Source organism: Triticum urartu, chromosome 5, assembly GCF_003073215.2.
Source record: "Triticum urartu cultivar G1812 chromosome 5, Tu2.1, whole genome shotgun sequence".
NCBI classification, from domain to species: Eukaryota; Viridiplantae; Streptophyta; class Magnoliopsida; order Poales; family Poaceae; genus Triticum; species Triticum urartu.
Genome location: NC_053026.1, coordinates 2,054,917 through 2,081,829, shown reverse-complemented (window position 1 = coordinate 2,081,829; position 26,913 = coordinate 2,054,917).

Below are 26,913 nucleotides of genomic sequence, written 5' to 3'. Positions count from 1 at the left end.
ACAAGACATTTCGACAGGGTAAAACTAAACCAGCAACACCTCCCGAATGTGCCGACAAATCCCGATAGGAGCTGCACATATCTCTTTCTCAGGGCACACTCAGATGAGCGTTCCATACAACTAAAACCAAACCTCGAGTTTCCCCGAGGGGGCGCTGCACAGGACTCTAGTTTGTACCAACACTCAGAGGAGCACTGGCCCGGGGGGTAAAATAATGATGACCCTCAGGAGCGCGACTCCCAAGGGAAAAGAAAAGGCTAGGTGGCAAATAGTAAAACCAATGTTGGGCATTGCTGGAAGAGCTTTACTTAAGGCGAACTGTCAAGGGGTTCCCATAATAGCCCAACCGCGTAAGGAACGCAAAATCCGGGAACATAACACCGATATGACGGAAACTAGGGCGGCAAGAGTGGAACAAAACACCAGGCATAAGGCCGAGCCTTCCACCCTTTACCAACTATATAGATGCATTAATTAAATAAGAAATATTGTGATATCCCAACAAGTAAGCAATGTTCCAACAAGGAACGATCTCCATGTTCCAACAAGGAACAAACTTCAATCTTCACCTGCAACTAACAAAGCTATAAGAGGGGCTGAGCAAAGTGGTCACATAGCCAGACAATGGTTTGCTAGGACAAGGTGGGTTATAGGCTTGGTTCAACAATATGGGAGGCATGATAAGCAAGTGGTAGGCATCGTAGCATAGGCATAGCAAAAGAGCGAGAATCTAGCAAGCAAAGATAGAAGTGATTTCGAGGGTATGGTCATCTTGCCTGAGATCCCGCAAGGAAGAAGAATGAGTCCATGAAGAAGACAAACGGACGTAGTCGAACGGGTCCTCACAAACACGATGTTATCGGAACCAACCCGAAGAAGCAACACCGGAAAGAAGCAAACAACATAGTAAACAACCACCACATAAGCATGGCACGATGCGCAAACAAGTATGATGCATGTCTGGTTTAATGATACATGGCATGGCATGGCAAAGTGCACAAACAATCCTACAGATTAAGTGGAGCTCAATATGCAACTCCGTTGCATATTGACGAAACACCACACATGACTTATTTAGTTCTCTCTCATTTATGTACCCAACAAGATTAAATGTTTTTAGCATGGCAAGAGGTGAAGCAAATGAAAACTACCTATCTAGTCAACTTTAAATGAGGCCGGAAACAACGAACAACAATTTCCGGAAACTCCTCATATGCATATTTTAAAGTTTGGTACTGTTCTGCCCTAAACAATATTTTAGAGTTTTTAAACATGCAAAGTGAGGCCACCATGTTAAACTAGGCATTTTTCTACCCCATTTACATATAAAGTTTATTAAATTTGGAGCTACGGTTATTTAGTTATGAATTAAATCATTTTAGCATGGCATAGGAGCTAAATTAATGCAAACAATTTAAGCATTTTTAACATGGATGAAAGTTGCATATTATTAAACTAGATGAAATTCTAAGCAAGTTTCATATATAAATCATTTTAATCCGATGCACGGTTGATGAGTTATTAAATGCATGACTAGAGGGACTAAACTGTAAAACAGGTTAACTGGAAAAAATAGACAAATTCGCATAACTGGAAAAAAAACAGATATGGGTCGCAACAAAGGCCGGCCCAACAGTGCATGGGATCTAGGCGACTGCTCACCATGGGCTTCGGCCCGTTGGTGAAGGAGGCTGGCCTGGCTGGGGAGGAAGCGCCTGGGCCTTGGCGATTGTCGGTGGAGGCGGCCCAGGGGGCGAGGTCGAGCAGGCGAAGGAAAAGGGCGGTCAACGGGGCAGCGCTTGACTCGTCCCTGAAGCGAGGAACGAGCAGGCAGCTGATGCGGACGGCAGCGGCGAACAGCTCGCCGGATCCGCCTGATCCGGGCGAGGCAGCGGCAGGGGAGGCCGAACATGGGCAGGACAACGGCGGGGCACCCAGATCCGGTGGCCATGGGGGTCCCTATACAAGGCTGGAGATAGACGGAGGTTAGAGGAAGGAGGAGAAGGAGATGGCCAGGAAAAACAGAGCAGGGCGGCGGTATCCGGCCTGGGAGGTTCTCCGGCGAGGCTTGCCGGCGACGAGGTCTCCAGAGACCGTACGGCGAGCTGACGGGGGCAGGGTGAGTTGGCTCTCGGCACCTGCCCGCTGGATCGAAGGCTCGAGGAGCTGCTCTCCTTTGGTGCCGGACCCGCACGGGAGTCGGGAGGGGAGGCGGCTGCTAGCAAAGGATGTCGAGCAGCAGAGGATGCGCAAGGAGCTGCTGCTGGGCTTGGTCATCGGCGGGGATGAGGCCTCGGGCAGGAGATCGGCGAGCGGCGCTGGTTCCTCGGCCAGGAGGAAGGAGGAATCGAAGGGAGCCATGAGAGGGCACTGGTTGGGTGGCTCGATGGATTGTTAGGTGGAGGCAGTGCTGTGCTTGGGCAGATTGGAATGAGAGGATCCCGAGGGAGTGGCGGCGGCGCCAGGTAGGATGGGACAAGGTACCTGATTTTTAGGGTTGGACCTTGTGTATTTATATGGCAGGTGGATTAAGTTGGGGCTATCGGATCCCTCCGATCGTAATCGGGCGGTCGAGAAAATAAACAGTTAGGAGGTCCAAATAAGAAAATGGTGGCGTTTTGTAGTGATTTGGGGATGATCCGGACACAACGGTGACGACTGTTCGGGTCGGGTCCGGGACAATTTCGGACGCGCACGTGAGGGGTTCGATGCACTGTGCAGAGAGGGTTTCGGACCGTGTGGTCGCATCGGATAACTCCGGAAGAGAAGAGGGGAAGGAGGATGGACTAGCTGGGCCGTGGCGAGACTGCAAGGGGGAGAAGAGAGAGGGAGGGCCCGGCATCTGTTTCTGGAGACCGAAAACGTCCGACGTTAGACCGACTATAATGTCGCTATAGTTATCCGTTGGGCTATCAAACGATCTCCGAATGCGATGAAACTTGACAGGCGGTCTATCTACACTATAATAAGACCACACGCCAACTTTCAACCCATTCCAAGAACATTTTCCGGCCACTTATAAAATAATATTTCGGACATGCCGCGGGCGCGTGCAAGGGTGTCTAGACTCAGAACGGACAACGGAAAGAACTCGGAGAACCCGGACGAATGCAAGTTTTGAAAAACATGATGATGCAATGCGTATGATGACATGGCAAGATGCGACACGCAAGCAAAAGACAAGGCAACAACAGCAAATAACTGGAGGACACCTGGCACGTCGGTCTCGGGGCGTTACAGTACAGTGCTGCGAGGTTATCCCTCGCATCACATGACAAGGCACATTTAATGCGTCTTGCTTAGGTGTCCTTGCTTTATCGGGGGCGGGGGAGAAGCCTATCTCGTCCGTAGCCGCTCCTTCTTGTGTCGACACGCGCCTTGGCCTGCGACGCCTGCGATGCCACGTAGGTAGGCAGGCAGCTGAGGTGGCGCAGTGGTGGGTCTTCACAAACATCTGCATGCCACCACGCAGGTGCCTCCCAGCTGGTTGGGTCGGCAGCTGCGGGTGTGGAGGTTTAGTCGGCGTGGGCCTGATGGTGGCCCTGCGGGTGTCCTCCGTAAGGGCCTTGCCGGGGCCCCGACAAGGGTCTTGCCGAGGCGCCTGCTGTCATCCCCGGCAAGGTGCTTGCTGGGGGCCTTGTGGTCTTCCTCGGCTGGGATCCCGCCAAGCGTTATCGTCTCCTTAGTGCGTATCTGATCTTGAATGTCTTCACAAAGATCTGCATGCCGCCACGGGGATGTCTCCCGAATCCTTGCCCTTTGGGGGCAGTGGACTCAAGGGTGATTTTCTCCGTAGGCGCGGGACGAGTTGTCGTGGCAAGGGTCTTGCCGGGGCTGCTAGAACTGTCCCTCGGCAAGGATCTTGCCGGGGGAGTCCGCTTCGTCCCCTTTGCTCTTCGTGCTCTTGGCCTTGGCGTCGTTCTAGTTCTCTTGAACTTCGGTCTTACCCTGGCTCACCTCCCTTGCCTTGCTTGGTGTGGTGGTATCCGCGGCTCAGACTGCCCGTGCACAATTATAGGGGTACAAAAAATGTACCCCTCTTTTTGTACACCGACAATATATATATATATCTAATTGGATGTAGGGGAGCATGAACCATTATTGTTGACATTACCCTTGAGGTAAAAGGTTGTGGGGCAAAACTATAAGCCCCTATCTTTCTCTGTGTCTGATTAAAACTCCGTAACCACAAGTATCGCGTGAGTGTTAGCAATTATGGAGGACTAAATGATAGTTGAGTATGTGGACTTGCTTTTTAGCTCTGACATAGATACTTTCCGATGTTATGATAAATTGCAATTGCTTCAATGACTGAGATTATAGTTTGTCGGAGCCCAATAAGGTTTATGATTTATACTTTTGCATTGTCAATAAATCATCACTTGAACATAAGTAATCATATGACAAAATCTATATATGTTGCTGTTATGAGAATAATCATGATGCCTTCATGTCCGTATTTTATTTTTATCGACGCCTCTACCTCTAAACATGAGGACATATTTATTGTCATCGGCTTTTCGCTTGAGGACAAGCGAGGTCTAAGCTTCGGGGAGTTGATACGTCCATTTTGCATCATGCTTTTATATCGATATTTATCGCATTATGGACTGTTATTTCACTTTATGTCACAATACTTATGGCTATTTTCTCTTATTTTACAAGGTTTACATAAAGAGGGAGAATGCCGGCAGCTGGAATTCTGGTCTAGAAAAGGAGAAAATATTAGAGACCTATTATGCGCAACTCCAAAAGTCCTGAAACTCCACGGAACGTCTTAAAAGAAATAAAGAAAAATCCACGCCAAAGATGAAGGCCAGGGGGCCCACACCCTTCTCACGAGGGTGGGGGGTGCCCCCCCTAGGGCGCGCCCCCCTACCTCGTGGGCCCCCTGGTGGCTCTCCAATGCCCATCTTCTCCTATATGAGGTCTTTCGATGTGAAAAAAATAAGGAGGAACTTTTCGGGACGAGACTCAGCCGCCACGAGGCGGAACCTTGGCGGATCCAATCTAGAGCTCCGACAGAGCTGTTCTGCTGGGGAAACTTCCCTCCCGGAGGGCGAAATCATCACCATCGTCATCACCAACGCTCCTCTCATCGGGAGAGGGCAATCTCCATCAACATCTTCACCAGCACCATCTCATCTCCGAACCCTAGTTCATCTCTTGTATCCAATTCTTGTCTCAAAGTCCAGGATTGGTGCTAGTAGGTTGCTAGTAGTGTTGATTACTCCTTGTAGTTGATGCTAGTTGGTTTAATTGGTGGAAAATCATATGTTCAGATCCTATATGCATATTATTACCCCTCTGATTATGAACATGAATACGCTTTGTGAGTAATTACGTTCCTTCCTGAGGACAAGGGAGAAGTCTTGCTATGAGTAGTCATGTGAATTTGGTATTCGTTTGATATTTTGATAAGATGTATGTTGTCTAGCCTCTAGTGGTGTTATGTGAACGTCGACTACATAACACTTCACCATTATTTGCGCCTAGAGGAAGGCATTGGGAAGTAATAAGTAGATGATGGGTTGCTAGAGTGACAGAAGCTTAAACCCAAGTTTATGCGTTGCTTCGTAAGGGGCTGATTTGGATCCATATGTTTCATGCTATGGTTAGGTTCACCTTAATACTTTTGTTGTAGTTGCGGATGCTTGCAATAGAGGTTAATCATAAGTGGGATGCTTGTTCAAGTAAGAACAGCACCCAAGCACCGGTCCACCAACATATCAAATTATCAAAGTATCGAACACGAATCATATGAACGTGATGAAAACTAGCTTGACGATATTCCCATGTGTCCTCGGGAATGCTTTTCCTATTATAAGAGTTTGTTCAGGCTTGTCCTTTGCTACAAAAGGATTGGGCCAGCTTGCTGCACTTTATTTACTTTTGCTACTTGTTGCTCATTACAATCTATCTTATCACAAAACTATCTGTTACCACTTATTTCAGTACTTGCAGAGAATACCTTGCTGAAAACCGCTTATCATTTCCTTCTGCTCCTCGTTGGATTCGACACTCTTACTTATCGAAAGGACTACGATAGATCCCCTATACTTTTGGGTCATCAGAGAGGAGCGGCTGAGTAGGACAGCTACGTGAGAGGAGAGGCTGAATAGAGCACCGAGAGTACCCACTAGGCTACTACGCAGGTGTACTTTCCCTGCATTGATAATACAGCGATGGTCCTAGAGAACAGTAGTACCCTCCACTTCCAACTGTAGCTCCTTGGCCCTGAGATTCAAGAGTTCAAAACTGGTGCACTATACTAGAAGTATAGTACATCGCACTACTAGTTGAGAAAGTAGTACTAGTACTGCTACAGTACGAGTACGTACTCCTCCGTCACGTAATGTAAGACATTTTTTGCCACTAGTTGGCGTGTACAAAAAATAGAGAAAACATACCCAAAATTTCTTAATCCACGCCAAAAACTACTAGCTAGTGCCAAAAAATTCTTACTAGTGCTATTATTTACAGTATGATGCAATCCCATAACGTCCCATAATGCTAGTACTAGTAGTAAATAATAGCCTCACCCCTTTGCTAAGGAACAATCCATAGTTGGAAGGGACAAGGCCCTGTGGTTACTACGCTCTTATCTCCTCCTCGCCAGTTCCCCCCCCCCGAAGAGAAGGCAGTTCATCGCTGCTCCCATGGATTCGCCAGGCGGTTCTCCTCCTCGTCGGGGCTGGGAGACCTTGGACGATGATCCTCTGGGAGAAATCGCACGCCGCTCCGACGTCCGCACCGCCGCAAGACTCGGTGCTTCCTGCACCAACTTTTTCAAGACGGTGATTAAAAAGGCTTGGGGAAAGGCCATGCTTGTTGGTCTTCCATGCGTCCTCAAGGAGAAGGTTCTTCTATGGGACAATCCTTCGAACAGTCCACCGCTCCCTGGCCATGGTTGCACGTTGACTCCGCTAGAATTGCCGACGTTGAGAGGTAGTCGGATTTTGTCCGATGAGCAGGTCAGTAATGGAGTTTGATCATGTAGTACTTAGTTATTCCATTTCCATCCCATAATTTCTCCGCTGCCCACCATCTTATATATAGGTCTGGGTCGGTGCCAACAAAGATTGGCTTGCATACCTCCGGCCGGATACCACCATCATTTTGCACAACATCCACAGCAGTGCGGCCATTTTAGTAGACCCCTTCTCCACCATTGGGATTGGCCTTCCAGACTGGCTGGGCTTGAATACGTATGATGATGCCTACATGAGATTGAAGAAGATAGCAATTGTGGACCCTCCAAGAAAGCGACGCAGCTACGATGATTATTATCTCATCGCGGTGTTCGACATAAGGATTGCCATCAATGCAAGAGGCAGTAATGGCAGAGGCTGGCACATGTTGGCCGCGGCAGATTTGTACCCCTACACGTTCGAAGACGTCGTGCGCCATCTAGGCCGCATCTTTGCGGTGACAAGCCAGGGGACTTGTTTCATCTAGTTGCCATCCTATGGTACGGGAGATTACAAACGGAATGCACAAACCATCATTTCCATCCCTAATAGTACTCCATTATTTTGCAGGGACCAGTCATCCCACGATCAAAATAAGATCGCCGATCCTGGATGTGCATTTGCATCCACGATTCGGTCTAACTTGGAAACTTGTAGCTGACTTTGGCATATTGGGATCAACAATCTTAGCAGTCGTTACCCATGGTACCACTGATGTGCAACATGGTTACACAATCTACCATGATCGGACCGTCACCATCTACCCAGGTATTCCATTATTTAACCCTCTCGCCTTCTCTTTCATTATTGTACTAGTACTCTACTTACGTACTAGTAGGAGTACTTTTTACCTTGGAGGGCGTGTATAGCTAGCTAGACCCTTCAAGACTTGAACCCACTAGCTGCCACCATTTTTGTTTTTCCATGTCTTACTATCTCATCCATGTAGCCAAGAGTGGCTATATATAATAAGCCGGTTATTTTACTTCCTCTATACCGGAGTAGTACTATTTGCTGCACAGTATTACTGACCGCCATATTTGAGCACAACATTATTATGCATGGACCTTGACTATGGACATCACCATGTGTCCAGATCTGAGATGCCGCGTGTACCAGGTGAACGGCGCCGAGTTCGACCCCTGTGATGCTACGTGGGTGCCGAGGAACACTCTTGCAGAGTACTCGCTTTTCATTGGGAATAGCTACCCCATTGTGAAGCGGATGCCACCTTCCATGCACGACACGGAAGGCCTGCCGTTCATGACGCGTGGTTGTGTCTTCAGTACGCACCGCCAGATGAACAACATGATGGGACACGCTATCCCTGATTTATGCCGCTTCATCTTGGATGAGTCTCCATCGTGTGGAACCAAACAAGAAAGCTGCGACAATGATTCCTGTTGCCCACCGCTATGGATCGTGCCATCCATGCAAAACACTTGGGACTGGAACCTGGAGGCGGACATGTAGCCCATCTATAACGTGTAAGTGGGGTACGGTAAATTGTGAACGGTAGCGCTGTGAATATATGTAGAGTAGTCGTGCACAAGTTTATCACATGAATTGGAGATGAACTTGTGTGGCATACTGGCATCTGTACTTTAGAATTTATTACTAGTAAATGTGTTATGTGTACGTGCAACTTGTGTGGTTGTTGCACGGGCTCCAACACGCTCTTTGAGAAAAAAGGTGGCACAACTTTGGATATACGTGATGTGGCGGCATCATGCAGTAGCATCGTTCGCTATAGTTGTAGTACACTCCTAATAGGACGACAACTCCTATAAAACCTTGCGCTTGGCTCTTTCCCTCTTCGGGAGGTTTAACAGTTCGTACTCGTGTGAACCTTGCACTTGGCTCTTCGCGTCTTTAGAAGGTCCAACAATGATGATACTACAGTACAATATGCTTCTAGCAATCTAACACCGATTGAACTGCTGCACGTTCACCGCGAGAGCGAGGGCGAAGGAGAGGGAGAGGCACTATATTCAAAACCCTCTCCTCGTCTTGCGAACCACCGCGCGTGTGGGCGAGGGAGAGGTGTAGTAATCAAGCTTCTCCTCGTTCGGTGAGTTGACGGGACACATCAAAGCAGTACTAGTACTAGTCCATACTGCGTCCTTTCCGGTTAATATGGCTTAATTTGAAACGAGAAAATACACTAGCGGTCAACGTATGTAACAATACGCTCTTTACGGTCACTATATATAGTTTTGCGGTGATTATATGATCACTAGTTCATCATAGAGCACCATATTGCACCCTACTGATCGGCCACATAATCGACGTGGCACTTTGTTCACTAGTTAAATTGTCACCTGGTTTCTGGGTCCCACCTGTTAGTTGGCAGAGCAAAGAAATCAGTTAAACAAAACTTTACGCAGGCGCGGCAGGAGTCCAACCCTTGCGCGTGAACCACCCTGGCTGTGTATGTGAGTGCATGCATGTGTACTCCCTCGGTCTTCTAACAAAGAGTGTACATCAGCTAAAAACAAAGAGTGTAGTACATCTACACTTTCAATGCATTTAGCCTTTAATCTAAATCGATATTGATTGACTAATGCACCAACTTGTGCTCTAGGTATAGGCTACATGTCTATCCTTAATTACAGCATGCAACGACCTTCATTTAATCTTCTTCTCTCAATGGTCGCATGCACACATAAGTCTGCTACTTGTGGGCGTTAATTATGCCCTGGTCAATGTGTAAATATCTAAATGTACAGTCTTTCACGGACGTAGGGAGTACGTTGAGCACTTGAGCGTGAGCGTGTGTGTTGCGTCGTGTGCTGTGTGCCGCATGGGTGCATGAGTGCATGAGTGCTGCGTGCGTCCATGTGTACGTGTGAGTGTTGCATGTTGCATGCATGCATGCATGCATGGGGCTTACTCCCTCCCATTCACATGTTCATATTTCAAGCTTCCTCTGTTCCCTCCATATGGTGATACTCCCTCTGTTCCCAAATATGGAGTATTTGTCTTTCTAGAGATTTCAACAAGTGACTACGTACGGAGAAAAATGAGTGAAGTCAGCGTAGAGGCATAGGGATAATGTAGAAAGGAAGTCTTCGCGATCCATTATTCCCCATCTCGGTCAGAGAGAACTATTCAACTAGTCTTTGCAGTGAAGTGACAATACACGCTGCAGAAGATGGGACACTTAATTAATAAGCTGAACCAGCGTGTTGGTGTTACTAAATCAGCCTTACCCAGTACTGCCATCATGTTTGCCAGTAGAGCACGCTTCTCTCCTCCATTAACTGACATATGGGCCCTCTTGTGGTAGACCCACATGTCATCGGTGTAACTATTTACACTCCGAAGGACGGTATTGTAACGCCCTCGATGCGGCTATAGCTCCCACGTGTCGAGGCACGACTTAGAGACATAACCGCATTGAAAGCAATGTCGCAAGTAAGGCAATCTTCACAACATCCCATGTAATATAAATAAAAAGGGAGAGATACATAGTTGGCTTACACTCGCCACGTCAATCAAGGTACATAAATAACATTACATCAATCAAACACTCATGGCCCGACTACGGCGCCAAAATAAAAGATAACCCAACATGCGACACGGTCCCGATCACCCCAACTGGGCACCACTACTGATCATCAGGAAAAGAAACATAGTATCGCTGAGAATCCTCGTCGAACTCCCACTTGAGCTCAAGCGCGTCACCTGGAGCAGAATCATCAGGCCCTGCATCTGGTGTAATAGTAATCTGTGAGCCACGGAGACTCAGCAATCTCGCACCCTCGCGATCAAGACTATTTAAGCTTAATAGGTTAGGCAAGGTGAACATAAGTGGAGCTGCAGCAAGCGACTAGCATATATGGTGGCTATCCTGTTCGCAAAAGAGAGCAAGAAGAGGAGGCAAGGTGCGAGCGAGAAACTAGAGAACAACCTGCGCAAGAATTACTCCAACACCGTGTTCACTTCCCGGACTCCGCCGAGAAGAGACCATCACGGTAACTCACATGGTTGATTCATTTTAATTAAGTTAAGGTTCAAGTTATCTACAACCGGACATTAACAAATTCCCATCTGCCCATAACCACGGGCACGGCTTTCAAAAGTTCAAATCACTACAGGGAGTCCCAACTTAGCCCATGACAAGCTCTCACGGTCAACGAAGAAATAGACCTCCTCCCAAGATGTTCCGATCAGACTCGGTATCTCGGTTCTTCAAGACACTTCGACAGGTTAAAACAAATCTAGCAACACCGCCCGAATGTGCCGACAAATCCCGATAGGAGCTGCACATATCTCGTTCTCAGGGCACACTCAGATGAACACTACGTACAACTAAAACCAACCCTCGAGTTGCCCCGAGGTGGCGCTGCAAGTGGCTCTGTTTGGACCAACACTCAGAGGAGCACTGGCCCGGGGGGGGGGGGGTTAAATAAGATGACCTTCGGGCTCCGGAAACCCAAGAGAAAAAAAGAGGCTAGGTGGCAAATGGAAAAACCAAGGTTGGGTTTTGATGGAAAAGCTTTAATCAAGGCGAACTATCAAGGGGTTCCCATTATAACCCAACCACGTAAGGAACGCAAAATCCGGGAACATAACACCGATATGACGGAAACTAGGGCGGCAAGAGTGGAACAAAACACTAGGCGAGAGGCCGAGCCTTCCACCCTTTACCAAGTATATAGATGCATTAATATAACATGGCAATATAATGATATCCCAACAAGTAAATAATGTTCCAACAAGGAACGGTCTCCAATCTTCACCTGCAACTAGCAACGCTATAAGAGGGGGCTGAGCAAAGCGGTAACATAGCCAATCAACGGTTTGCTAGGACATGGTGGGTTAGAGGTTTGACATGGAAATTTGGGAGGCTTGAAAGCAAGTGGTAGGCATCGTAGCATTGGCATAGCAAAAGAGCGACCATCTAGCAAAGCAAAGATAGTAGTGATTTCGAGGGTATGATCATCTTGCCTGCAAAGTTGTCAGAGTTGATTGGATCCTCGAAAGCAAACTCAACGGGCTCCTCGTTAGAGAACTCGTCTCCCGGCTCTACCCAAACAAGACAAACAAGCAACAAGGACACAATCAACCACGTGCAAGGATCAAACAATATGATGCAAACATGGTATGCTATGCGGGATGCAATATGCAAGATTTGACAAGGAATGCATGAACCTGGCCTCAACTTGGGAATCCAAGTGTGCCACTGGAAATATGAGATGAAATCGCTTGAAAACGATATAAAGAACGCCGGAATCGGAGTTACGGTTTGGAAATGGCAAGCGATTCAAATACGACACCGGTCTGCGATTTACAGCAAGTAGCCATCTAAATGCAATGAGATGAACATGCTACAGCACCCAAACATGACAACAAAATACATGGCAGGGATGCATTCAAGATGCTTAACAAAAGTCTAGCACTGAGCTACGGCCAATTCATCAATTAACAGGTTCAAACAAGCATGGCAAAAATGCATATGGTAAACAGATTTCAGACTTAGTGAAATTAACACTTGTCTGGAATTTCAGATCAGATAGCACTCTTTGGAGCAACAAAACTACATGCTAAAGGACCTGAACATGGCAAAGTAAATCATGGCATGGAGCTACTCAAAAAGCTTAACAAAAGTCCCTTAGTGACCTTGAGCCAAAAGGGATCAGAAAACACATTTGCAAGCATGTAAACATAGCAAAAGCATAATCAGTTTTCAGACTTAGTGAAAACTGGCACATGCTGAAAACAGATATCAAGTAGGCATGTTTACGAGCTCGATGCACTCACTACGGAGCAAGTCATGAAAAGCTAAGCATACACCCATCAAGAATACACAAAATGCAAGCTAGACATGGCAGGAACAATAACATAGCATGCACGGATCAACTAAAACATCATCGGCAAAATTGCTAACAAGTAGACAATCTGCCCAAATTCAAGAAATAGCAAAAGTAGAGCTCGATTGACTCAAGCTAGGGTGGTCCATAATTGCAAACAAGGGCATGGATGGATAGAGCACTACAAGATTAACAAAACATCCTTACTGATCATCCTCAAAAGAGGCACGGATCACTAGGAAACAACATGAACATATGGCAATATGAGATGAACAGCTCAAAGACTTGGTGGAAAAGCTAAGTCCCTGAAATCAGCATTAGCAAATGCCTCACTTTGCAAGCTTGTGCTACTCACCACACACATCACAAAAATACATGGGTTGCACCTCTGGAAAGATGGCAAAACCCTTAACAAAACATATGTAGAGCTCCTGGGCATATCATGCACACAAAAATCATGGCAAAAATGACAAATATCTAAATGGAGCAGCAGATCTGACAATTATCTCAAGTAGCACTCTTCTAACAGCATTTCGGGCATCAAGATGAACTCAAATGAAAATGATGCAATGAGATGAAATGATGTACTCTCTGAGGCGAACATTTTGATATGCTATATGCCCAAAACGGAGCTACGGATGCAAAGTTACGATGCGATGAACGGGAGCATATGAACTAGGGTTTCAAGCAAAAAGTCAACCCTCGAGATTTAGATCTCAGATCTGGCACGGATTTCGAGGTCCACCAGAATCACTGTTCACCGGAGGAAGGAAGATCGTCGGAGGTCGGAGTTGAGGAAGGAGAGGCCGGATCCGGTGGTGGAGCTCGCCGGGGCGGCGCGGGCCGGCGATGGCCGGGGTCGGCGCGGTCGCCGAGACCTGCGGCGGCGAGGCGGCGATGGCCGCGGAGGACGGGACGGGCGGCGGTGTGTGGCGGCCCGCGGCGGCCATGTCGCCGGAGACGGCGATGGAGGCGGTGGCCGCTCGGGGAAGATGGGCGTGGGGAGGCGCCCTGGCGGCACGCGGCGGTTGGGCCTCGGGGGCCCGGTTCGGGCCTCCCGGGCCGGCGGCGGAGGAAGGCGGCGATGCCCATGTGGCAGGCGCGGATAGGGCGCGGGCGGCGGCGGCGGTTTTTGTCCGGCCGGATTCGGACATGTCCGGCCGGCGTGATCTGGGATTTCTCTTTTTTTTAGGGTTTCGGGGAGGGGATCCGAGATTTGGAAGGAGGGGTCTATATATAGGCATAGAGGGAGCTAGGAGTGTCCAAATGAGGTGCGGTTTTCGGCCACGCGATCATGATCAAACGCTCTAGATGATGGAGAAGGTTTTGGTGGGTTTTGGGACAACATGGAGGGGTGTTGGGATGCAACAAACACGAGGCCTTTTCGGTCCCTCGGTTAACCGTTGGAGTATCAAAAGAAGTCCAAATGATACGAAACTTGACAGGCGGTCTACCGGTAGTAAACCAAGGCCGCTTGGCAAGTCTCGGTCCAATCTGGAAATGTTTAATCCCCACACACGAAAGAAAGGTAGAAATGACCACCGGAGGAGAACGAAGCGCCGGAATGCAAAACGGACAACGGGGAAAATGCTCGAATGCATGAGATGAACATGTATGCAAATGCAATGCACATGATGACATGATATGAGATGCATGACAATGACAACAACACACGGAGACAAAAACCCGAACCCGAGAAAATAAAAAACTTAACGCCGGAAACGGCAAGAGTTGGGATAGATATTGGGAAAGTCATATCCGGGGTGTTACAGGTATGTCCTAGTAGTAGTAGTAGAATTGAGATTTAATGCACTTTCTTCCCCGTCTTCTACTCTTCTTCCTCCTCTCTTCCCCATCGTCGGATGCACACCATTTCCCCCCGCTCACTGCTCGCCCACCCGCGCTATCTTCCTTGGTAGCTTGCGCGTACCATACCCCCCCCCCCCCGCTCACTGCTCGGGCACATGAGGAGAAGCTTCTTCGCTCGCCCACCCGAATACACTTCCCCCGATGGCTCGTAGGCATCGAAAACCCAATGGCAGAACCGACTGACACGCAGAGCCGCGATTGGAATTCCCTTCGCGATGTTCTCTTGGAGCAGATCTGTAATCGTATGGACCTACTCAGCACCGTCCGTCTGGCCGCATGCTCGGTGTCTTTGTACCGTCTACTCGTCTGCAACCCGCCGGCTCTTTTCAAGACACCCTACTTGCTGTTGACCGATCCTCGCAGGTGGCCCAGACACCGACTTGACGATCCTACGGAGGTTGTCGTGGTGCCCCTCGACATGCTACCACTACCCGTACACCTTTCCTTCATGCGCGTCCAGTACTGGGCAAGCATGAAGGCTAACTGGATCGTCCTCATCCACCAATCTGGTAGTCCATGGCGTCTCGTGGATATCTACACCCAGCGAGAGATCACCCTTCCATCGTTGGATACCGCCGCCATCGAGCCTCGCGGCCCGCCGGACACTCCTGCCTACTATGCACGAGACTCGTCAAGCTTTTGGCTCGACCTCTGTTTGCTGAAAGTTCTAATCTGTGAAGTACCCACACCATCAGAAGACTACATGGATTACAAGCTCATTGCCTTGTTCAACATGGGATTAGTCTATCTGGAATCCGTTCGCCATACATGGTTATGGCTCATCATCAATCCTGTTGAGGCAACATTTTTCTGATGCTATAGTGCATGATGGCATCATTTATGCGGTCGACGCACAGATTGGCTGCCTATACTGGTGGAATCTATCGTCGTGTAATTGTTCTATCTCATCTCATTTTTACCTTATGAATACGACTGCCTGTTCATTATTACAAATTTAGAATAGATTGTATGTCTATAGCCACATCATTGCTATATGTTCCTCTCATTTCCTACATTTTTATGACCACACATGTTATTGTTAGAGTTGATATGAGAACAATTGGCATCTAATGATTGTTAGAATAGATATTATGAGCATAACATCATGATTGCTATATGTTACTCTCATTTCCAAGATTTTTATAACAACGCATGTTATTGCTTTGAGTTGATATGAGAACAGTAGTAGCAAGTGCTATGGTAGAATATGAGTAGGCTCTGTCATAGTTGTTTTCCTCTCATTGTTACATGATGTTTGAACCATGACATATTGCTAGAATATGAAAGCCATTGGCTTATTTTTTTAACTTGGGGTATGATTATGACCACGTCATTGCAATTCTCTGTCTATGATATGTGTCACCATTGTAATAATCTTAATTCCACACATACTCTGAACATGATTGTTTACTAGCAGAACATGCCCGTGCGTTGTAACGGGAAAAAATTTCATTCCTCATACTCACACCTTAGAACATCAGCAAATACCTTGAAATATTTCACGATGCCACACAACAAACAACATGATAAGTGGTGTTTCGCAAAAAGCATAAGGTTGGATGATTTTTTGAATACTCAAGATGTTTCAAATTTATTAGACAACATAAATATCAATGGTAAACCGACATTTTCAAAACACCACATGTAAAGAAGATATTAATTAAGGTTGTATCGTAAACAAAATTTTAGAAATGATTAATATAATAGCATATTTGAAATCTGCGTGATTTTTTGAGAGATTTCCATATATGACATGTTAGATGTAGGGTTTGAAATTTATGAGTTGAAAAAACATTTGAATGTGCCCGAAAATACAAAAAATAAAAATAGAGTAGCTGGGCCGGAACTGAAACATTATGTGGCCCATCTATTAAGTAGGAGAGAAAAGGAGAAGGAGAAAGAGAAAAAGGGAGAGAACCAGATTCGAACCCGGGTCTCTGGTACGAAGGCATGAGGCAAATACCGCCACGCCACCCTACCGCTTGTGATGAATGACATGGCCTTACCTTAAATAAACAGAAGCCGACCGCGATTTGAAAAAAAGTGAACCATTTTTTCCCACTTACCGGTGGCATGGTGGGTAATTATTTACAACTCCAAGGATAATTTTAGTGACAGACGACCAGAAGCACTATTTGCTTTATTATTAGGGGAAGATTTTTGTCCTTTTGGTCTCCAATTTGAATTGTTGCAGCAGACGCAAATGCGCTGGCCTTCATGATTCTAGGACCTGGAATCATACCAGCCGATGGGTGGTGGTTTATCGCTCGTTCAGCTGAAGGCGGCCATTTGATGCTCATTCGCACGTACCAAATTGACCAAACCATTACATCAAACCACATGTAGTACAATGCCTGGGGCGTTCATGACATTGATGGCTATGGCTGCTTCGTGTTCGAGAAAGATCCTAGCTCCGTTGGGTCAGGCGTATTCAACTGGAGGCGGGTTTACAGCCTCGGCAACCACTCCATGTTCCTTGGGCTCAATTATCTAATCTTCCAACCAATCATCGATCATATCACCGGCGATGATTACCGCGCTATGCAACTTCCATTCGCCAGGGGGACTATGTTTACACATCATACCATGGGTTTCATGAATCACCATATCCAGAGATTCGTCGACACAGCTTGTTGCCAGATAATCTTCAGTGTGCGAAAGGCATCAATCTTCCATGCGATGGATGGCTTTTGCAAACCCAACATGCGACTATATGGTTCATGCCAACAACAAATATGCACAACTTGATTCGTACTGATATCTAGACTGGGCCATGTATTCTGCTACTGTAGCACGACCCTCTTTTGTTGGATATTATGTACTGTTGTTAGTTTGAAGCACTCCTCTGGTTTGAAGGATAGATACCTTTCTGGGATCAAGTGCATCCTAACTCACCTGCCCAGGATGTACTGATAATGATGATGGAGATGTTGTGCAGTATATATATATATATATACATATAAATAAATAAATAAATATATATATATAGAGAGAGGCTTCAAATGCGTACTTGTTAGTTAAACCTATGGTTAAAATGTGACACTAAATACAACTAGTAAGTAGTACAGTAGCAGTACTAGTATACGTCGGTCAAATTATTCATCATGTCCACACATTGAATTGACGTGACAACAGACTGCGCGTGAGGTGACACAAGAATCCCGGTGGCGTGTTCAAGTATTCTAGACTTCAGATTTGGAGTACCACTTATCTGTCGAAATATTTCATCATTCACTTAAAACATTCGATTGATCATACATTGAGTACCATATAACTGGAATTAACCGATGCAAGTCGAAGAAGGATTGGCCGGTGCTGCCGGCTGGTGTCAAGTTCGATCCCACAGATCAGGAGCTGATCGAGCACCTTGAGGCCAAAGTGAGTGCTGACAGCGCGCGATCTCACCCTCTCATCGATTTGTTCATACCAACCATCGACAGCGAGCATGGCATATGCTACACCCATCCTGAGAAACTTCTAGGTAAGACACCGATCGGCCGTCTACTTGCACAAACATATTCCTTTGATTATAGCTCTATTTTTCTTTTTAGACGCAGACCTGGTGAGGCAATTACAATTTGCCTGTTAATAAAAAAGTGAAACAAGTGACTGCAACATGCCAAAGATGTTATGAAAATGCCAACTACGTACACTAAAACCTGTATTCGACAATACTGCAGGTATCACACTAAGTGGCCTAAGCAAGCATTTCTTCCAGCACAATTCCAGGGCGTTCAAAAGGGGCATGTGGACGCGTCGCAAGATATAGTCGGTGTGCGTCATGCACGCGATGTGGCACAACAACGGCAGTACCTTGCCGGTGATGGTCAATGGCCGGCAGATGGGCAGCAAAAAGGTTCTGGTGCTGCACACCAACAAGAACTTCGACCAGAAGAGGACCAACTGGGTGATGCACCAGTACCACCTCGGGGACCTGGAGCAAGAGAAGGAGCGGGAGATGGTCCTCTGCAAGATTTTCTACCAGACGAACACTAGGGCCAGGAGTAAAAAGATTATAAGTTAGTTTGGTATTGGTACCTGTAGTACCTTGTCTTCCTCAAGTTAGTATTTTTGTTAACGTTCTTTTGGTATGAACTTGGCATTTGCTTCCAACCATCATGCCCAGGGTGGACGTTGATATAAAGTTGAACCATTTTTTTTGAAATGAATTTTGAGGCACCTGATATTTATTTGATAGGTAGCATAACCACCTGCCGTTCGAACTCCCAGTTATCCAAATTTTTCGAAACAAGTGCATGCACTAATTATCACGATGAAAAAACAATATCCCTGCTGCATCCCATCTATCAGTCTGTACTTGCAGAATTCTCTCGTTTGTTGAGCACTGATGTCTACTACACAACCTTCTTCTTGTAGACGTTGTTGGGCCTCCAAGTGCAGAGGTTTGTAGGACAGTAGCAAATTTCCCTCAAGTGGATGACCTAAGGTTTATCAATCCGTAGGAGGCGTAGGATGAAGATGGTCGCTCTAAAGCAACCCTACAACCAAATAACAAAGAGTCTCTTGTGTCCCCAACACACCCAACACAATGGTAAATTGTATAGGTGCACTAGTTCGGCGAAGAGATGGTGATACAAGTGGTATATGGATAGTAGATATGAGTATTTGTAATCTGAAAATATAAAAACAGCAAGGTAACTAATGATAAAAGTGAGCGTAAACGGTATTGCAATGCGTTGAAACAAGGCCTAGGGTTCATACTTTCACTAGTGCAAGTCCTCTCAACAATAATAGCATAATTGGATCACATAAATATCCCTAAACATGCAACAAAGAGTCACTCCAAAGTCACTAATAGCGCAGAACAAACGAAGAGATTATGGTAGGGTACGAAACCACCTCAAAGTTATTCTTTCCAATCAATCCGTTGGGATATTCCTATAAGTGTCAAAAATAGCCCTAGAGTTTGTACTAGAATAACACCTTAAGACACAAATCAACCAAAACCCTAATGTCACCTAGATACTCCAATGTCACCTCAAGTATCCGCGGGTATGATTATACGATATGCATCACACAATCTCAGATTCATCTATTCAACCAACACATAGAACCTCAAAGAGTCCCCAAAGTTTCTACCGGAGAATCACGACGAAAACGTGTGCCAACCCCTATACATAGGTTCATGGGTGGAACCCGCAAATTGATCACCAAAACATACATCAAGTGAATCACGTGATATGCCATTGTCACCACAGATACGCACGGCAAGACATACATCAAGTGTTCTCAAATCTTTAAAGACTCAATCCGATAAGATAACTTCAAAGGGGAAACTCAATCCATTACAAGAGAGTAGAGGGGGAGAAGAAACATAAGATCCAACTATAATAGCAAAGCTCGCGATACATCAAGATCGTATCACCTCAAGAACACGAGAGAGAGAGAGATCAAACACATAGCTACTGGTACATACCCTCAGCCCCAAGGGAGAACTACTCCCTCCTCGTCATGGAGAGCACCGAGATGATGAAGATGGCCACCGGAGAGGGGTTCCCCCTCCGGCAGGGTGCCGGAACGGGTCTAGATTGGTTTTCGGTGGCTACGGCGGCTTCTGGCGGTGGAACTCCTGATCTATTGTGCTCCTGGATGTTTTTAGGGTATATGGAGATATATAGGCGGAAGAAGTACGTCAGGGGAGCCACGATGGGCCCACGAGGGTGGAGGGCGCGCCCCCCTACCTCGTGGCCTCCTTGAAGCTTCCCTTACGTGGACTCCAAGTCTTCTGGGCTTCTTCTGATAGAAAAATAAGTTCCGTGAAGTTTCAGGTCAATTAGACTCCGTTTGATTTTCCTTTTCTGCGATACTCTAAAACAAGGAAAAAACAGAAACTGGCACTGGGCTCTAGGTTAATAGGTTAGTCCCAAAAATCATATAAAATGGCATATAAATGCATATAAAACATCCAAGGTTGGTAATATAATAGCATGGAACAATCAAAAAGTATAGATACATTGGAGACGTATCAGCATCCCCAAGCTTAATTCCTGCTCGTCCTCGAGTAGGTAAATGATAAAAACAGAATTTTTGATGTTGAATGTTACCTAACATATTTATCCATGTAGTTCCCTTTATTGTGGCAAGAATATTCAGATCCATAAGATTCAAGAGAAAAGTTTAATATTGACATAAAAATAATAATACTTAAAGCATACTAACTAAGCAATCATGTCTTCTCAAAATAACATGGCCAAAGAAAGCTATCCCTACAAAATCATATAGTCTGGCTATGCTCTATCTTCATCACACAAAATATTTAAATCATGCACAACCCCGATGACAAGCCAAGTAATTGTTTCATACTTTTGATGTTCTCAAACTTTTTCAATCTTCACGCAATACATGAGCGTGAGCCATGGACATAGCACTATAGGTGGAATAGAATGGTGGTTGTGGACAAGACAAAAAGGGAGAAGATAGTCTCACATCGACTAGGCGTATCAACGGGCTATGGAGATGCCCATCAATAGATATCAATGTGAGTGAGTAGGGATTGCCATGCAACGGATGCACTAGAGCTATAAGTGTATGAAAGCTCAACAAAAGAAACTAGTGGGTGTGCATCCAACTCGCTTGCTCACGAAGACCTAGGGCATTTTGAGGAAGCCCATCATCGGAATATACAAGACAAGTTATATAATGAAAGATTCCCACTAGTATATGGAAGTGACAACATAGGAGACTCTCTATCACAAAGATCATGGTGCTACTTTGAAGCACAAGTGTGGTAAAAGGATAGTAGCATTGCCCCTTCTCTCTTTTTCTCTCATTTTTTTTATTTGGGCCTTCTCCTTTTTATGGCCTCTTTTCTCTCTTTTTTTAATTTGGGCTTCTTTGGCCTCTTTTATTTTTTTATCTTCGTCCGGAGCCTCATCCCGACTTGTGGGGGAATCATAGTCTCCATCATCATTTCCTCACTGGGACAATGCTCTAATAATGATGATCATCACACTTTTATTTACTTACAACTCAAGAATTACAACTCGATACTTAGGACAAGATATGACTATATGAATGCCTCCGGCGGTGTACCGGGATGTGCAATGATGCATGAGTGACATGTATGAAAGAATTATGAACGGTGGCTTTGCCACAAATACAATGTCAACTGCATGATCATGCAAAGCAATATGACAATGATGAAGCGTGTCATAATAAATGGGACGGTGGAAGGTTGCATGGAAATATATCTCAGAATGCCTATGGAAATGCCATGATAGGTAGGTATGGCGGTTGTTTTGAGGAAGGTAAATGGTGGGTTTATGATACCGCGAGTGGTGCACGGTATTAGAGAGGCTAGCAATGGTGGAAGGGTGAGAGTGCGTATAATCCATGGACTCAACATTAGTCATAAAGAACTCACATACTTATTGCAAAAATCTATTAGTTATCGAAATAAAGTACTACGCGCATGCTCCTAGGGGGATAGATTGGTAGGAAAAGACCATCGCTCGTCCCCGACCGCCACTCATAAGGAAGACAATCAATAAATAAATCATGCTCTGACTTCATCACATAACGGTTCACCATACGTGCATGCTACGAGAATCACAAACTTCAACGCAAGTATTTCTCAAATTCACAACTACTTGACTAGCATGATTCTAATATCACCATCTTCATATCTCAAAACAATCATCAAGTATCAAACTTCTCATAGTATTCAATGTACATTATATGAAAGTTTTTATTATATCCCTCTTGGATGCCCATCATATTAGGACTAAATTCATAACCAAAGCAAATTACCATGCTGTTCTAAATACTCTCAAAATGATATAAGTGAAGCATGAGAGTTCATCTATTTCTAAAAAATAAAACCACCACCGTGCTCTAAAAAGATATAAGTGAAGCACTAGAGGAAATGACAAACTACTCCGAAAGATATATGTGAAGATCAATGAGTAGTCGAACAATTGTGCAAATATATGAAGACTCTCTAACATTTAATAATTTCAGGTCTTGGTATTTTATTCAAACAGCAAGCAAAACTAAATAAAATAATATTCTAAGAATGGCAAACATCATGTGAAGAAGCAAAAACTTAGGATCAACTGAAACTAACCGATAGTTGTTGAAGAAGAAAGGTGGGATGCCAACCGGGGCATCCCCAAGCTTAGACGCTTGAGACTTCTTGAAATATTATCTTGTGATGCCTTGGGCATCCACAAGCTTGAGATTTTGTGTCTCCCTAATTCCACTCATATCACGGTCTCCCTAAATCTCAAAGGCTTTCATCCACACAAAACTCAACAAGGACTCGTGAGATAAGTTAGTATAAACCATTGCCAAACCTTATCATACTCTACTGTAGCAAATCACTAAAATTATTATTCAACGTTTCATACTAAATTCCTCTGCATATTTAATAGTCCTATCCTCAAATAGAATCATTAAAGAAGCAAACATATGCAAACAATGCAAACATAACAGCAATCTGCCTAAACAGGACAGTCTGTAAAGAATGCAGCAAGATCCAAACTTCCCTAACTCCAAAAATTATGAAATAAAATTCCAACTGTAGTAAATTTATCAGAGCTTAATATGCAAAAGGTTTCAACATTTTATCACATTCTGACTTTTCTAGGGAATTATTGCAACAGCGGTAAACTTTCTGTTTTCAAACAGCAACATGTGGACTTCGAAAATAGGCATAGTAAAGGCTATCAATGCCACTTTTATTAAAGTAAAAGATGCAAAACATTGTTCTAAATAACAGAAAGCAAATCCTAACAAAATAAATTGACGCTCCAAGCAAAACACATATCATGTGGTGAATAAAAATATGCTCCAACTAAAGTTACCGATGAACGAAGACGAAAGAGGGGATGCCTTCCGGGGCATCCCCAAGCTTAGGCTCTTGGATATCCTTGAATATTACCTTGGGGTGCCTTGGGAATCCCCAAGCTTAGGCTCTTGCCACTCCTTATTCCATAGTCCATCGAATCCTTACCCAAAACTTGAAAACTTCACAACACAAAACTTAACAGAAAACTCGTAAGCTCCGTTAGTATAAGAAAATAAATCACCACTTCAAGGTACTGTAATGAACTCATTCTTTATTTATATTGGTGTTAAACCTACTGTATTCCAACTTCTCTATGGTTTATAAACTATTTTACTAGCCATAGATTCATCAAAATAAGTAAACAACACATGAAAAACAGAATCTGTCAAAAATAGAACAGTCTATAGTAATATGGATAAAACGTATACTTATGGAACTCATAAAATTCTCAAATAAATTGCTGGACCTGAGGAATATATCTATTTATCATCCTCAAAAATAATTAACTAAATATCACTCTCCAATAAAAAATGGCAGCAATTCTCGTGAGCGCTAAAGTTTCTGTTTTTTACAGCAAGATTGCAAGGAGTTTCCCCGAGTCTTCCCAAAGGTTCTACTTGGCACAAACACTAATTAAACACATAAAACCACATCTAAACAGAGGCTAAATGAATTATTTATTACTAAACAGGAGCAAAAAGCAAGGAACTAAAATAAATTTGGGTTGCCTCCCAACAAGCGCTATCATTTAACGCCCCTAGCTAGGCATGATGATTTCAATGATGCTCACATAAATGATAAGAATTGAAACATAAAGAGAGAATCATGAAGAATATGACTTAGCACATTTAAGCCTAACCCACTTCCTATGCATAGGGATTTTGTGAGCAAATAACTTGTGGGAACAATAATCAACTAGCATAGGAAGGTGAAACAAGCATAACTTCAAAACTTTAAGCACATAGAGAGGAAACTTGATATTATTGCAATTCCTACAAGCATATTTTCCTCCCTCATAATAATTTTCTGTAGTATCATGAATGAATTCAACAATATAACTATCACATAAAGCACTATTTTCATGATGCACAAGCATATAATTTTTATTACTCTCCACATAAGCAAACTTCTTCTCATGAATAGTAGTGGGAGCAAACTCAACAAAATAACTATCATGTGATTGAAAATTAAGATCAAGATGACAAGTTTCATGGTTATCATTATTCTTTAAAGCATACGTGTCATCACAATAATCATCATAGATAGGAGGCATGCTTTCATCATAGTAAATTTGCTCATCAAAGCTTGGGGGACAAAAAATATCATCTTCATCAAACATAGCTTCCCCAAGCTTGTGGCTTTGCATATCATTAGCATCATGGATATTCAAGGAATTCATACTAACAAAATTGCAATCATGCTCATCATTCAAATATTTAGTGCCAAACATTCTAATGCATTCTTCTTCTAGCACTTGAGCACAATTATCGGAATCCTTATCTTCATGATAGATATTAAAAAGATGAAGCATATGAGGTAACCTTAATTCCATTTTTTTGTAATTTTCTTTTATAAACTAAACTAGTGATAAAATAAGAAACTAAAAGACTCGATTGCAAGATCTAAAGATATACCTTCAAGCACTAACCTCCCCGGCAACAGCGCCGGAAAAGAGCTTGATGTCTACTACACAACCTTCTTCTTGTAGACGTTGTTGGGCCTCCAAGTGTAGAGGTTTGTAGGACAGTAACAAATTTCCCTCAAGTGGATGACCTAAGGTTTATCAATCCGTAGGAGGCGTAGGATGAAGATGGTCTCTCTCAAGCAACCCTGCAACCAAATAACAAAGAGTCTCTTGTGTCCCCAACACACCCAATACAATGGTAAATTGTATAGGTGCACTAGTTCGGCGAAGAGATGGTGATACAAGTGGTATATGGATAGTAGATATGAGTATTTGTAATCTGAAAATATAAAAACAGCAAGGTAACTAATGATAAAAGTGAGCGTAAACGGTATTGCAATACGTTGAAACAAGGCCTAGGGTTCATACTTTCACTAGTGCAAGTCCTCTCAACAATAATAGCATAATTGGATCACATAACTATCCCTCAACATGCAACAAAGAGTCACTCCAAAGTCACTAATAGCGCAGAACAAACGAAGAGATTATGGTAGGGTACGAAACCACCTCAAAGTTATTCTTTCCAATCAATCCGTTGGGATATTCCTATATGTGTCACAAACAGCCCTAGAGTTCGTACTAGAATAACACCTTAAGACACAAATCAACCAAAACCCTAATGTCACCTAGATACTCCAATGTCACCTCAAGTATCTGCGGGTATGATTATACGATATGCACCACACAATCTCAGATTCATCTATTCAACCAACACATAGAACCTCAAAGAGTGCCCCAAAGTTTCTACCGGAGAATCACGACGAAAACGTGTGCCAACCCCTATGCATAGGTTCATGGGCGGAACCCACAAGTTGATCACCAAAACATACATCAAGTGAATCACGTGATATGCCATTGTCACCACAGATACGCACGGCAAGACATACATCAAGTGTTCTCAAATCTTTGAAGACTCAATCCAATAAGATAACTTCAAAGGGGAAACTCAATCCATTACAAGAGAGTAGAGGGGGAGAAGAAACGTAAGATCCAACTATAATAGCAAAGCTTGTGATACATCAAGATCGTATCACCTCAAGAACACGAGAGAGAGAGATCAAACACATAGCTACTGGTACATACCCTCAGCCCTGAGGGAGAACTACTCCCTCCTCATCATGGAGAGCACCGGGATGATGAAGATGGCCACCGGAGAGGGATTCCCCCTCTGGTAGGGTGCCGGAACGGGTCTAGATTGGTTTTCGGTGGCTACGGAGGCTTCTGGCGGCGGATCTCCTGATCTATTGTGCTCCTGGATGTTTTTAGGGTATATGGAGATATATAGGCAGAAGAAGTACGTCAGGGGAGCCACGAGGGGCCCACGAGGGTGGAGGGCGCGCCCCCTACCTCGTGGCCTCCTCGAAGCTTCCCTTACGTGGACTCCAAGTCTTCCGGGCTTCTTCTGATCCAAAAATAAGTTCCGTGAAGTTTCAAGTCAATTGGACTCCGTTTGATTTTCCTTTTCCGCGATACTCTAAAACAAGGGAAAAAAACAGAAACTGGCACTGGGCTCTAGGTTAATAGGTTAGTCCCAAAAATCATATAAAATGGCATATAAATGCATATGAAACATCCAAGGTTGATAATATAATAGCATGGAACAATGAAAAATTATAGATACGTTGGAGACGTATCAAGCACGTATATTGTTTTTTCAGGTTGAGCAAGTTTCAACTGGGCTGTAGACTGCCCAGGCCTGGTTTCGTTTTTAATAGGCCCAGCCCATGACGACAACGGGGCACAAAGATCCAGTAGGTATCTACT